We start from the raw sequence: 14,703 nt of genomic DNA, 5'->3' as shown, positions 1-14,703 counted from the left end.
ACCTGTAGGTGGCTGTACTAAGTCGTGATTGCACAAACAAGCTCAGGTTCCCAGCTACTTGGGAAGCAGGAAGACTTCCAGGCCAGCCGGGGCAGACTCTTTGGTACGGTTCAATCCCAATACCATCCCACCCCCACCCCCACCCCCACCCCCACAAAACCAACAAAGAACGCAGAACTCGAGTTTAGGGACTAAAGTTACAGAAATTAATTTCCTGACAGATCAGGAGGTGAGAAGACTGAGACAGGGTTCCCTGGGCACAAATCAAGGGGCCAGCAGGGTCAGGACCCTTCCTGGAGTCTCTCGGGCAGAATCCATTTCCTCCTCCTTTCCAGTTTCCAGATTCTTCCCCCTCAGGACACTTGTGCTCCTTCTGCAAAGCCATAAGCACTGCAGCTACCTGGGAGGCGGTCACCGTCCTCCCTGACCACGGCCAGGAGGGCAGGAGAGGTCTCTACCTTTAGAGATGCATACAATTCAACCCCAGACGGACTAACCGCCCTGATAAGGTCCACGTCTTTCACCATCTGCAAAGCTACTTCTACCAAGGAACACCACGGGAAGGAGGGAGTGGGCATCTGTGGACATCTTGGTGGGCTCATTTCCTATGGGGCTCATTTTCTGCCACATGGTCAAAGATGAATTGCAAAGAGAGGAAGAATCTTTGGCTTTTCCCACATTTATATTCTCACTGTATTTTCTGTTTACTTATTCATCTTTTGCCTCCAAGGCCATTAATACGACCTCACTGTGACAACTTTTCTATAGCTTCAATGCCCTTAGACCACAGCCAGGGAAGGCATCTTTGCTCTTTCTCTTTCTCTATCTCTCCTCTTCCTCCCCCACCTCTTCCTCCTCTTCCCTCTTTTTCTTCCTTTTCTTCTTCTTCCTCCTTCTTACTCTCTCTGTCTCTCTCTGTCTCTGTCTCTCTCCCTCCTGATCTCTTCTTCTCCCTCTCTCTTTTCCTCCCTCCCTCATAATTCACCAGGAATCTAAAACAAAAAAAAAAATTCAAATGAAAATTTAAAATGCTATTTATTTCCTTTTTTATTTACCTTTTTCTTGTTGCCTTCAGAAGGCCCGATGGCTAGAAAATCACTGCATTAGAATAATAATTTTAAAGATAAGAAACAGTAAGCATCACATATGTAACAGACCATAAAAATATCAAAATAATAAAGCTGAATCTGTCATAGGAAAAAATAAAAGGACAATGTTTTGTCCTGGGGGTAGATCGCCAGAAATAGTTACACCCAGTAGTGTTTACAAAAATGGCATCTCTGTTACAATACAAATGCAAACTGTGTCACACAATGGAATGCTCCTGGTTCTTACCTTTGTGGAGGCAGAATACACTACCACAAACTCCTTGTCTATCTGTCACTATGTTTAATGCAAAATTGTTTCAAGGTGTTGTCATGATTTAGCGTATATCTCACAATTTTATTTACTCTCATTCTTTTGATTTCTAATACTTCATCTTATGAGAAACTACACTGTAGAAAGTTAAAAAAGAATCTGGTTTCTTAAACACGTGGCATGGAGGCCTGGGGGCATGTTCCTGCAGAGCAAGGAGGCATTGCTATGGAGGGAAAGAACAGGACAGGGTAGTCTAAAACTTTCCTTCTAACCAACCGCGCTAAGCCCAGTGATCCGTTCCCATGAACCTGGTGTCTTAGCAGAGCATGAGAGACAGCTGAAATCAGCTGCCTTGCAAGGGCTTCCATCCTCTGGGGCAGGACACAGCTTCTTCACTGGCAGGGTTGTCAATCCTGCATCCACCTTTCACCCTGGAAACAAGTCTGAGCGTGTGGTATCGCTAGCCCAGAGGCAACAGGGGCTCACAGAAGGCAAGTGAGCACTAGCTGCACATCCCCTGATCAGTACAGAAGAGTGAAGAACGCGCTCTTCACAGTGCAGAGCCCACCTCGAGGCAGCGAGGCGCGAGCAGCTTCGGGCACCTATGCGACACTAGCTTCCAACACGGAGACTTCAGGGATTTCTTAGGTCTGGCAGGAGCTTGATTATTCACAACTAATTCCATGCAATTAAAAAATACCTTCACAGAAGGCTAAATATTACAGGTTCTCTAATATGAGCAACCTAAAATATAAATAACTTAAAATACAAAATAAAATTGAGATAGAAGAAAGAGGGTGGTAGACCCACTGGATTCTATATTAGCTCTTGTAAATACTATATGTTTCAGACAAATATACCATGATCACCTTTGTGATTTTTTAAACTTTTTACCCTTAGCTTATTTATTTATTATTTATTGATTTCTGAGGAGGAAGACTTATGCCATATAGCCCTCACTGGCCTTGAACTCATGGCAATCTTCCTGTCTCGGCCTTCCACGTTCTAGGACTGCAGGCATTAACTGTCATTCTGGGATACCTTTGTGATTTAAAAAAATAAAATAAAAGCACAAACCACAGCAACAGGTGAAAATAGCAGAGTGTAGATTTCAGAGTCAGTACTGAGAGCCCTCAGGCTGGGACAATGGGGCAGCTGGCCACCCTCCTGGGATAAGGGTGGTGGTGGTGGTGTCAGGGCCCACCCACCATGACCACGGCTAGGTCACTTCCCCTCTCTGTGTCTCTGGTTACTCATGTAAGAGCTGCCTGGGACAATAACTTCAACAACTTTAAATAGGTTGTTCCTTGTTTCTTTTTTTATTTTAAAGACAACAAAAATAATAATTAAAAACTAGATGCAATGCAGAATTTCAAACAAGATGATAGAAATTCAACAATTGTTATATTGTCATCGTTATCTTCAAGGTATTTGCTCAGATTACCAGAGATAAGCATGCAAAGTTGGTTAAAAAAATTAAGCATTAACTGTTCCCTACAATGAACCAATAGAAATTAGAAGTAAAATTATCTTAGTTATCATAAAATATATATTCTTTCCTTCTCCTTTCCTTCCCCCTAGTTGTTGTTCCCTTTTGAGCAGTCTCTCTCCCTCTCACGGCATATCCACTGTACCTTTCAGATTTTACTTATTCTTTGAGGTTCTTACACTAGGGAGACAACACAATGTTTACACATGTGTCTGATGTAGCTCACTTATCAGTATGGTGTCTAGTTACAGCCATGCATCTATAAAAGCCTGGAATTGATCATTCTTTATAGCTGAGTAATACTTCATTGCATAAAAATACCACATTTATAGGGTTGGGGATATAGCTTAGTGGCAAAAGCACCTGCCTGGCAAACTGAGGGTTCCAAGTTCGATCACCAGTACAAAAAAAAAAAAAAAAAAAAAATCTATGTAACACCAATCCTCAGTTGATGAGGATTTCAGTTGTTTCCAAGATTTAGCTATGACAAATTGTGCTGCTATAAACATTGGTACACATCAGTTCTTTTGGGAAAATACTCAGAAGGAGAATAGCTGAGTTAAATGAAACTTTTAATCCTAATTTTTTTGAGGAGTCTCTACACTGATTTCCAGTGGTTGTACAGTCTACACCCTCACCAACAGTGGAGAAGAGTTCCTTTTTCCCCACAGCCCCTCCAGCATTTGTTATGGGTTGGTTTCTTGATAACTATTTTAAAATACAACACGCGCACCCCCTCCCCCGTACTTGCCTGAGACGCAGTACACAGCAGGTGCAAGCAACACGCACGTGCGCAGGTCTTTATATTCCGTATCTGCAAAGGGGGATGGTGAGCCCACCTGGAGTCACTAAAAGGCTGACACCAAGTGGGGCTCTCCCAGTTCTCAGATCTGGTGTGCGAATACCCAAACGCATATTGTATTATTCAACAAACATTGACGTATTTATGTGAAAGCATTTTGTACAAGCGAACGAGTTATAAAATACTACTAAGGCATGAAAGGAAAGATAAATAAACCTCAATTACTTTATTAATTATCTGCTTAGTATGACATGAAAGGAAAATAAATCCAGGGCATATACAGGGCCGCGCATTTAGTAGTAAACACACTGCAGAGGCTAAATCGGGCTCTAAATAATGCACTACTTTATTGAGACTAAAATATGCTGACGACGTTTCTCATCTCGTGGAGAAGGCGGACACAGACGTGGAGGGCTGCGCGCGATGAAGAAACGACTCAGCCTGCCTCCTCCGGGTCACCTCGCGGTGGGAAGCTTCTGCTTCATACCCGCGAGGGAGTCCAGAGCAGCGCAGAGCTGGGAGCGCAACCGGGGATTGACCTCAGGCCCTTGCGCTTGCCAGGGAAGCGCTTATTCCACTGAGCCATCCACCCGGCCACCAAAATGTGCTTCTTAAAGGGCTTCTCAGCTCTGGGAAGGGCTGCAGCTGCGGGATCTCCGAGCTGGAACGAGGCTCAAGGAGCCGGAAGGGGGGCAAAGGCAGAGTCCGAACGCGGGAAGCCGGAGGAGGAGCCACGGGTGCCTCACCCCGACCTTCGGCCCTCTGGCCCGAGCCTTGCCATTTCTATGAGGGATTAGAGGACTATTTAGAGCCCCCTAAACCCTGGGGTTGGGGCATTCTCTCCAAAGTACTAGGAGCTAAGATTGTACATGTAAAACCCGAGGAAACTGAAGGCTTGTCAGCAGTGCTACCTCTATGAATTGTAACGTAGGTAACTTGAGGCCATGCGCACATCCGAAGCTGACTCTGTAACTTCGTTGATATTTCAAATGGAAAAAATTATCCACGTGCCAATGTACTTGTAATAGAAGTGAGTGCGCGACACCAACTGCGGGCCGCACGAACCTGGCCTGGACAGGGAGTCCTGCGCACCGGGCACTCCTGAGGGCAAGCAGGTGGACTCCGCACCCACCGCGGAGACAGGAGGAGGCACGACTGGCATCAGGGAAAACCGACTGACGAGGAAAGCCCTGTTACCACCGCGGTCACACCGCAGGACCACGGAGCAGTCCCCCAGTCAGCCAAGGTGGCTGCGCCCTTGGCCACCCGGTGGCACCGCCATGGGAGCTGGCTGCAGGAGGGCACACGACCCTGGGGCAGCTGTGTCCTTAGGAGGCATCCAAGCCTCACTGTGTCTACTGGAGGAAGCAAAGGGTGCGCATCGACAGGTGACCCACTCCACACAGTGTACTGAGTGTTACACAGGCGTCGCCTTGCACGTCCCAAGCACGACATAAGAAATTTAAAAATAAATTTATTTGGCAATATGTCCAAGTTGACAAAATTACTAAGTAACATCAGCCATAAGACCTTTTTGAAGGGCAAAAGTAACATTTTTTACCATTTTACTCATGCATGTATAAGGTATTATCCATGGATAGATTAATATAAATCTATAAAAGCAATTAATATAAGTGTTTTCTACCCCTATCCATAGTATTCAAACCTAATCAAATCATTTTTTTGAAGGAGGAATCAAGGGGGATAACTTCTTCTCTCTTCTTTTTCTCTTCACGCTCAAGCCTAAAATGTATTATAATCCCAGATTCCAATGTTCTTCCCCCAAGTTCGCTCCATGGTATTGGGTTTCCATTTGGGTGTCGCATATATTAGCCCAGTAATTATAAGGTTGCTATTCTTTTCTTATCTTAAAGTCAGGTCCAGTGACTTGCCCTAAGTTCTAAGGTACAGGAATCAGATGCATAGCCTACCATTAACTCCAGTATTTTCCTTATTTTGTTCTGCTTCAAATTTAATTTTGAAGAAAGACTTCACAATTCAAACAGTAACCCCAAAGGAAAAAAAGGCTGGGGAAAAGACAACTTTTAAAAGCAGAAAAGGCATCATTTCTTGGTACCCACCTGGTCGTGGTACTGTTTGCCAAGGTTCCTGTGGGGATTTCGTTTTCTTTTCTTTTCTTTTTTTTTTTAAATGTATTTAGTACAGGGTCTACAGGGTCTCACTACACAGAGCAGACTCATACCAATCCTCCTGTTTTCAGCCTCCCAAGCACTGGGATTACAGGCATCCTGTGGGGATTTCTAACAGCTTGGCTCCCGATCCCTGAATGTGGCAATTCTCCCAGTCAGGGCAGGTTCTCTCAGTCAGGACAGGTTTGCAGGGTGTCGGCACAGCTTGTCCTTCAGTTGCTTTTCCACCCCTCAGTTTGCAGTCTGTCCTTTGTGTGTCCACGACTAGAACAATACTGGTTTCTATAGTAACTGTGATACATCCCTCTCAATCTCCAAAGCCACAGCCTCACACAGCCATGCAGGAGACCCTCCCTCACTGGCAGCCACCTTAGTCCCTGAGGTTGAGATGTGACGCTTGGCATGAAAGGTCGCCCTCAGCAGAGAACCCACCTTGTGCTTCTCAACCTGTTGAGTGCGCATGCTACGCTACCTAAACGGTACTGCTTTTAAAGTAAAGTGTGGTTTGTGACACCAGGCCACAGCCTTCTCAGTCTACAGGGTATTATGAGTCTTATGCATTAGCAGGAAATTTCAAGTCGCATATTTTTATGTAGGCAAGTATGTGCGTATTTATGAAAGTGCTAAGTATACGCGGAGAAATCCACCCAGCCCATCACGCTCTTCATGTTCCTTAGGTTCTCGTGGAGTCAAGCAAAGAAGACACAGCTGTTTCCAGGATTTTCCAGATTCTGCTTCCACTCAGTGACGTCATGAACGTCACGGTGGCAGCAAGTTTGCTCAGAGCCTCCTTCCTGCCCAGCCCCCGATACGATAGGTCTGTGGAGCAGCTGAGCCTTCAGGGACCAGCCGGAGACTTTCCGCTGATAATGAATCACACTTGTGCTTGCAGCTGGACGCAGGCAGCATGGAGAGATGTCCAAGTTCCTCAGATCAGCAAGCGCGTGACACCTGCGCTGCTTCAGTCTCTGGGGCCACACCAATGTCACGTGTGTGACATGAACCTCAGAATCAAAGGAGCCTGGGAAAAGGGATGTTGAGTTGCCTCTGGCCCCAAACACTTGCATTTCAAAGTATTCCTTTAGCAGTGTATGAAATATAATTCTTACTTCTTTGCACAGGGTTTTCACCCTGCTACTTTTTCTCTAAATCTTCAACATCAGTGTATGACCCTTAAATTTATTTTCCCATTTTTAATGCAGAAATTAACATGGGCTTCAGTTTGTGTCTCAGCGGAACAAAGGGGCACTTAGAAGCCGTGCACGGTGGCGAAACCCCGAGGGCTGAGAGGTGCAGGAGCCTGCCTGTTCACTGTGTACCAGCCCATCTTGTCACCTCCTCTATTTTCTGGAAAACCTGGGCTGCATGGCAGTGGGCACAAGTGAAGCCCTATAGCAGATGCCCTGCTGCGTTTCTGGGAGGGTGAAGTGGGTTTTCCGTGCAGCCACAGATGTTCCATGGACACCAGCGTACTAATTTTAATTCCAATCAGCTACATGGTATTTACATGAGCTGGTTCTTTAATGTGAAATGGAGGCTTAGTGAGCAATTGTATCCCAGGTGCTTTTTTTGAGAATTTCTCATCATCATCATCGTTTTCCCTTTACGTTGTGGGACATCCAGGAAAGGTGTTTTTCCAGTCAAGCCGTGCTGGCCTTGCCTGTAAGCACAGGGTGCCAGTCACCCACCCTCTCTTGTCCTCTGACAACCAGGCACTGGAAGCACCATGCGCACAGCGCGTGCCCTGAGCCGGCCCGGCAGCTGTAAACGCTCGGGTTTGCAACCTGCCCGTTCATAATAACAGAAATGAATGTCAGATGAATCTAGGTCCTTTAGGCTTCAGGTTCACAGTAGAATCTGAAATAGAATCTAATCTCATTCTAAGTTTATACTCCTTCCACTTTCAACAAATAATACGTATTTCAAAAATTAATTCAAATATAAGATATTGAGAACCCAGGAAAAGCTTCACAGTTCAGCAGGCCAATCAGTTACCATAGCAATCATCGCACAAGACAGCTGCAGAAGATTTGGAGCTTATTCATTGAGAGTTTCCTCCCCTCTGCACTAATAATGTCGCTTAAAAAAAATAGAGGAGTCTGCACTTCCTTCTTCACTGAGTGTACAGACATGGAAAAGTGGCCTTCCCGTGCGGAGGCCAGTGTCAGGTGAAGAAGGCTGGCTGTTGGCCAGGAGTCTCCCAGCCCAAGCTGTTTTGACGTTTTCAACCTCGCTGCAGGCATAAAATAATGGAGGATGAAGAGCACCGGGCTGACGCGGTTTGCTCTACCCACCGTCACTGCTGCTGCCTGCTGCGCACCCTGAACAAGTCCCCTCTACTTTGCCCGTGCTTCCACAGGTGTAAAGGAAGGAGACCAGACAGCGGCATCACTCCTTTTATGAGCAACTCCCGTGAGTTCCGTGACTTATTTCCCCTTAACGACTTCCTCTGTAGCATCCATCATGGCTGACATGGTTGTTACACCGTCTAGATAATTATTGAACATCACATCAAACCACATACATATAGATATAGTTCTGCTCTCTTAAATTAAATAAGATCTGGTCAAACATCCTTCCTCCCGGGCCCCAAGTCATGAGAGGACACGCCCACGGGAGCCCAGGCTCTTGACTGCAGGAAAGATTATTCCTTGTTATGTAGGAGGATGGTGAGGTTGACTGCTCCTTCTCTGTCAGAAAACAACTCATCTAGAAGCCTTGGGGTGTGGGGGTGGCTCGCAGGGAAAAGTTTACTCATAACAGCAAGTGCTGCTGGATAATGAACGTTTCCTGATCAGAGCCAGCAGCAGTGCCGCTAAGAGTCACCTGCGCCCTGTGCTCAGAGGCTGCTTCCCTCCAGGGGCACAGCAAGGACAGTGCACCGAGCTTTCTGCTGAGGTAGGGGACGAGGTGCCGAGTGCGGCAGATAAATGAAGATACTGGAAGCAAAGCCAAACGTGGCGATGGGGCTTCCAAAGACAGCTGCAGTCACAATCCAGAGAACAGAATTTCTGCGTACTCCACGGGAATGACTCACATGTCCCTTCGCAGCCTCTCGCTTTACTCACACCCACAGGTAGCCATCCCCAGCTTCACAAGATCACAGATGCTAAGTAAGCAAGCGAGACTTCCCTTGGCTGGAGAGCACATCTAATGCCAGGGTGGAATTTAGTTCATCCACGTCGGCAGTCTGCCTCTCAAGGGGTCTGCACTTGTACCAGCAAACTTGGACAGGCCAGTATTCCAGCAGCTCTGACGAAAGCTGTGTGTGCCCACAGCCCAAGGTAACCTGGCGCCTCCTGAGCTCACAACTGAGAAAGGGCACTCGCGCTCACAGCCCTTCCCTGGAACCTGGAGTGCTGTCTCTAAGGCACAAAACCCGTACAGATGTTTCTGCTGCCTCTAAAATATTTGTCTTAATGCAGCTCAACGTGAGCTGGATACCACAGATTATGTCTGAACCCCCACGTGGAATGGCTTGAGAAACAATAGCTTTGAGCTGAACATGTGGGCACTGTCGGGACCTCAGGCAGACTCCGCCATACAGGGACTTTTAGGCCAGCCTAAGGAAAGCTACTTTCCCTCCTTTTTAGATGGTGACAACAGGACACCCCTTTCTGATGCTTATCTGAAGTGCCAGTCCGAGATTCCAGCATCCTCCCATGCAGAGATACCCCGAGTCTATTCAGCACCCTATCAAAGTAGGTCATAAGCATGTCCATTTGACAGGAATGAAACCACAGCACAAGAAAGTGAGGCACAGCCAGGAGGCAGGCAGCCCTGGAGTCCACCAACGTACTTCACTGCAGAGGCCTGCTCTTGGTCCCTGCCCTGTCCTGTCTCTCAAATCAGAGAAGAAAAGTCTCCTGAACAGCGTATCTCACAAAAACTTGCCACATTTCTCCTGGATTAACTAGTTGACTCAAAAATGTGAACAAAATCACAGGAATTAATACTGTAACACTAATATTTGGTCTCCTGTAAATAGAACAGCTTATAAAAGCTGGTATATTCTTAGTTTTGCTATCTTTTTTCTGCTCAGGTACAAGTTAGATACAAATTTCAGAAAGTTTATCTTCACTGATTAATAATGGGTTTCAAGTTTTGGGTTCTCACAGAGTCGATTGTATCTCAATATTAGGGGCATTTTATTCCCAATGGTACAAAAAGAATAAACATCACAGGAGGGGAGCGTTCCCCTGTGATGCCAAGCTGCAAAATCCCTCCTCGCTGAGCAGCCCCCACCCTTACCACCAACTTGGATAGCCCTATTCCACCCTGTGGCCAAAACACGTAGTTTCTGATAATTCAGAATTTTCTCAATCCAAAGTTGAGGCTCTCTCATGTACCAGATAAGAAAGAGGGCGGCCCCGTCAGGGTTGGGGTCCACCAGATAGAGCTGAGCAGTTGATTACCGAGAAACAAAGACTCTAGGTGGTTTGCTGCTCTTCTAAGTCCTCTTTAAATTCTGGTCTATGTCGCATTTCTTCCTGTTGAGAAATATGCAAGTGGCTACAGGCAGTTTTGGCCTGTGGCTAAAGGGAAGCTGAGACATGTTCTAATGACGTACATTTCTTTTTCTCAATATTTGTGAGGTTTGTGTCTTTCCCTATTTCCTTAATGTGTGCATAACCTTGTGATTTCTTTGCTCATTTCAAACAAACCACCTTTTGTGCCTAATTTTGAATCCAAAATCTCACTGTTTTTCTCAAATTGTATTAGGTTTCAGGTCTCACGAAAGTCCAGATATTCCTGTTGCTGAATATGAGTGCTTGACATTCCCACGCCATAGGTGATCGACACAGATTTCTCTGGGTCTCCCGATCCATCTCTGCCACCATAGACCTCATCGAAGTCTCAGCATATGCAGCTTAGAGTATTCACAGTCAGGTCCGAAGGAGAGTCTCAGCCTCCAGGGTCACCCTTTCGAGCATCTCTCCCGCACTTCCACTAGAGCGAAAAATAGTAATGATCAGGCTACTCTGAACAGAGCCCTGAAGTGCCCGCCAGGTACCAGGCCAGGGCCCACTCCCAGGAGGCCCCAGGTGTGGTCAGGTTCTCGCCTTGCAGCTGGGCTTCCCTCCACCCCCCTCCTCCGCGTGCGTGTCTCAATGTACAGAGCTCTGGTCACACAGCAGCTGGGTCGGTGTCACTTCCCGCTGCCTTTCATGCTCACGCCCATTTTTCTGAGGCTCTCATTCATCCTTTGAGAGCCGTTTTTCAAGAGCATCTCCTCTCTGAGCAGATCACGTACGGATTGCTCAGCAAGAGTCCACACACTCGCCATCTTCGTGTCCCCGTTTCTTGTCTTCACATGAGCATGTTAGGGGTAGAGCAAATGTCTCAGCCGCCTCTGTGTGGAGCGCACTGGAGAAGAGCCGCTCGGGTGTGGACATCGTGTCAGTCCTCGTGAACGTCCAGTGATGCTCCTGAATAAGCTCAGGAGAAACAGCGCAGCGAAACGTTTGGGCAGGTGACACTGTGAAGAGTCACTTCAGTGGAACATGTAAGGGGAGGTGTTTGAAGGGATCTTAAGGATTTCAGAATCTCTAATTTTGAGTTTAGGATGCTTTGTTTTTGGCAATTGGCTTTACTTCTGAGGAGGTAGAAGAGTTATATTTTGTTTCAAAATAATGGAATCAGATATCTGGTAACCTAGCACTAGTTTGAGAATCTATACTGAAAAACTGCATTAATGGCAGTTAACAAGATGTTTCAGTAATTACTGTTTACAATGATGTCATTAAAAAAGTCAGATTTTATTAAGAAATGTTCATATAAGTCTGTAAAATGTAGAACTTTTTAAAAATGTATTTGGTACAGGGTCTCATATGCAGCTCAGACTCCTTTCCTGGTGGTCCTCCTGTTTTCAGCCTCCCCAGTGGGGGACTACAGGCATGCACCACCATGCCCAGACTCGGGGGTGGCTCAACACGCCCAGGGGTAGGGCCAGGGTAGCATGTGGTGCTAAAATTGAACCCCAGACACTGTGCTTGCCTAGGCAGGCACTTAGTCTGTTGAGCTATCTCACTGGCCCTAATATGGAACTTTTGAGAGAGCTCTGTATTCAAAATTTTAAAACTCTTTCTCTCCTAAGTTATGCAGACTATTTTATGTACATTTCTGAAGCATAAGAGAAACTTAATGTGATTTTACTCTACATGAATTTTAACTATATTGATTTTATAAAACTCCTCTGTTCATTTTGAGTCCAGAAATGTTTATCTAATTAAATATGCACCAAATGTTTCAAGCACTTATTTGAAAAACAGTGAGCTTGTGATCAGTCTACTAAAGCAATCCAAATAGCAAGCTATTTGAACCCTAAATTATCAGATGGAAATGCCGGCCATATGCAAATGGTTCATCATTTTGTCTCCTAAACATAAGTCATTTTATTTCACAACAGAGTCCCAATGACACAGAACTTCATCAGAGTTTTGATCAACATGTTTAGGCACACTAAGGCTTTACAATAGCTTGTTTTGAAAAACACTGTCAATATTTTGAGCAAAGTTCAATTTACTATTGATAAATCCAACCAAGTAAGAGATAAATTATAGACACTTCAAACTATGATGCTGTATGTGGAAAAAAGGCTGAGATACCTCTAGAACTTGGCCTTAGGTCCAACCTTTCCTATCCTATGGCCTTTAGTAGGCCATGAAGATTCTTTAGGGTAATTTCTCCAGAAATTGGAATGAGGTTAAAATATTTCCCACCCATAGACATGGTGAGGAAATGAGATGGGGCAGGTACATCAGAGATGTCCCACATAACAGCTGACGGGCACCCGGCAGTGCCTGGTGCCTCTGACACTGAGCTGTGGTCCCAGCACTACGTCCTCAGTCCTCACTGAGCACGGTCCCTCACCAGCTGCAACCAGCCCAATTTTCTCCTCTGCCTCTAGACAACTGCAAAAGAAAAAGCCAAATTCTTGCTTCCCTGCACAACACAGCATCATTGCCCATTGGCTTGGACGCGGCCACAGCTCTTTGCTAATGTTTAAGTGAATGGGTGCCAAGGGCTCCTTAAGAAAGAGATTCAACTGGATTTCCTGCCCTCCCTCCCATTAGGGTCAGCTTTTCATGAGTTTGACTTTCACGGTTTTGTTGGTCTTTGGAAAGAAATCCAGTTTTGCAGAAAAAAAAAATCACAAGGGTCCTGGACAATGTACCGAGACCACTGATAGAGCAGCTGCACCCAGGTGACACAAGAAGAGAGCTCAGCTGCTGTGTGCCCTGAAGTTTCCACGTGGAACTTATAGAAACTGCAACCACTAAGCCAGTTCAATGAAACCCAAACCGCTGGGTTCTGCACTGCCTTAAAAGAGGCCTTGTTTCCTACCCAGCACGAGTTTGGGAAATTTTCCATTTTCTTGGGTAACTGTCATGTAAGCTGCTCTACCAGTTTTGTGCAAAGATTTAAAACAGACTGATTGAAACCGGGCCACAAATCCAATTAATTGACTTCTACATTTCATTATTTTATTTTGTTTTATACTGTATCTGGCCAAAAGTTCAGAAAGGTTTACTTTAATTTCCTTCGCTTCTCCTCAGAGCTCAAAGAACTGCTGTTAAAGGGCTCAGACGTTCTCGTCTTCCTGTCCCCAAAGCACTCAGGAGCGCTAGTGTGACAGCACAGAGCACACTGGCCAGCTGGCCCCTTCTTCCTTGAAGAGACGCCTTAAAGATGGATTTTAGCAGCAAACCCACAAATCACATGACAAGCTCATGTTTTAATAACCCCGGATTTGGGGAAAGAACTTGTCAATCTCACACACTAAGAAAATAGTTAATGTAGCTGATTACATGGCACACAGCTACGTCACCGAGTGCGGTTCCAGTCTCACCACTGCTTGGTCCTACTATTGGGACCTGGACGTTAGGAAGGCGCTGGAAAGTCGCAGATGTTTACGAAACATGGTAGAGTTCTATTTCTACTGACAGCACTTATATCTGCTTTTTGCTTGTACGCAGTCATCCATTTTTTCATTTAAAACAATCTTTGCTTTAACAGATCAGGAATGCTTCAGTGCCAGCGAAAGGTTTTATCAACTCTGAGCTGACTCAAAACTACGAAAGCCCAGGGACTTCAGAACAGTTCTCGGACAGGAAATGATGCTCTCCTGGGGGCTGCTGGGGGCTGAGAACGGGCTGGAGCCTGGGCCCCTGCTGCCATCTCTTCAGACCTCTTAGCAACAACCCGGTCAGGCGACACTGGGAAGGGACCAGAAGAAGAAGAAGTGCTCAGGAGGCCTCGGGAACTTACCAGACTGTCAGAGTGTGTAAGCGAGGAGGGCAGGATTTGAACCCGAGTCTGTTCGACTCTTCTATTTCCCTCCACTCCCTCCCTCTGTTACCTTGGACTTCAGATATCATTCTCTCATATAAAGACAATTTTGAAAATTTATTTCGGGCATGTGATAAGAATGAGTGTTGTAACTGCTGTAATGAGCCAACGTATTAAAATGAATTAGACCTCAACATTTGCTTTCATCAGATAAGCAATCAAGCATATTATTTTAAATTCATTAATGTTAGAATATATCATACACTAAGTCATAGTAGTTCAGCTTCCTCTTTTTAGAAAAAGTGTGCTAGTTTTTAATTAAAAATCACCATTAAACATTTTATATTTAGCTATTTAAATGTGATTCGTACAGCATCAATCATTCTAATGTTAATGCAAATAATTTTAATATTTAAATGGAAGGTACCCAGGGAAAATAATCACCAGAAGCTGAAAAGGAATTATTGCATGGGGGCTGGAGAGATGGCTCAGTGGTCTAAAGCACCTACTTGGAACAAGCTTGGCAAAGCATCAGGGACCGCGGTTCAATCCCCCAGCACCACATGCCAGCCAGCCCGCCCCCTGGTGGGCTGAGCTGGCCACACACACAC

At 45.6% G+C, this 14,703-nt stretch overlaps 1 protein-coding gene and 1 pseudogene across 1 annotated transcript in view; one reads left to right on the top strand and one right to left on the bottom strand.

Moving 5' to 3' along the window:
* LOC101575050 overlaps positions 1-14,703 on the top strand; it is a 783,209-nt pseudogene that overhangs the window by 309,146 nt on the left and 459,360 nt on the right.
* The window catches only part of Pde4b (phosphodiesterase 4B), a 358,385-nt gene that overhangs the window by 300,106 nt on the left and 43,576 nt on the right, over positions 1-14,703 (bottom strand). The window lies entirely within an intron of this gene.

This window comes from Octodon degus, unplaced genomic scaffold (genome assembly GCF_000260255.1).
Source record: "Octodon degus isolate 3935 unplaced genomic scaffold, OctDeg1.0 scaffold00057, whole genome shotgun sequence".
In the NCBI taxonomy this organism is placed as follows: domain Eukaryota; kingdom Metazoa; phylum Chordata; class Mammalia; order Rodentia; family Octodontidae; genus Octodon; species Octodon degus.
This window is presented reverse-complemented; position numbering and strand designations above follow the sequence as displayed.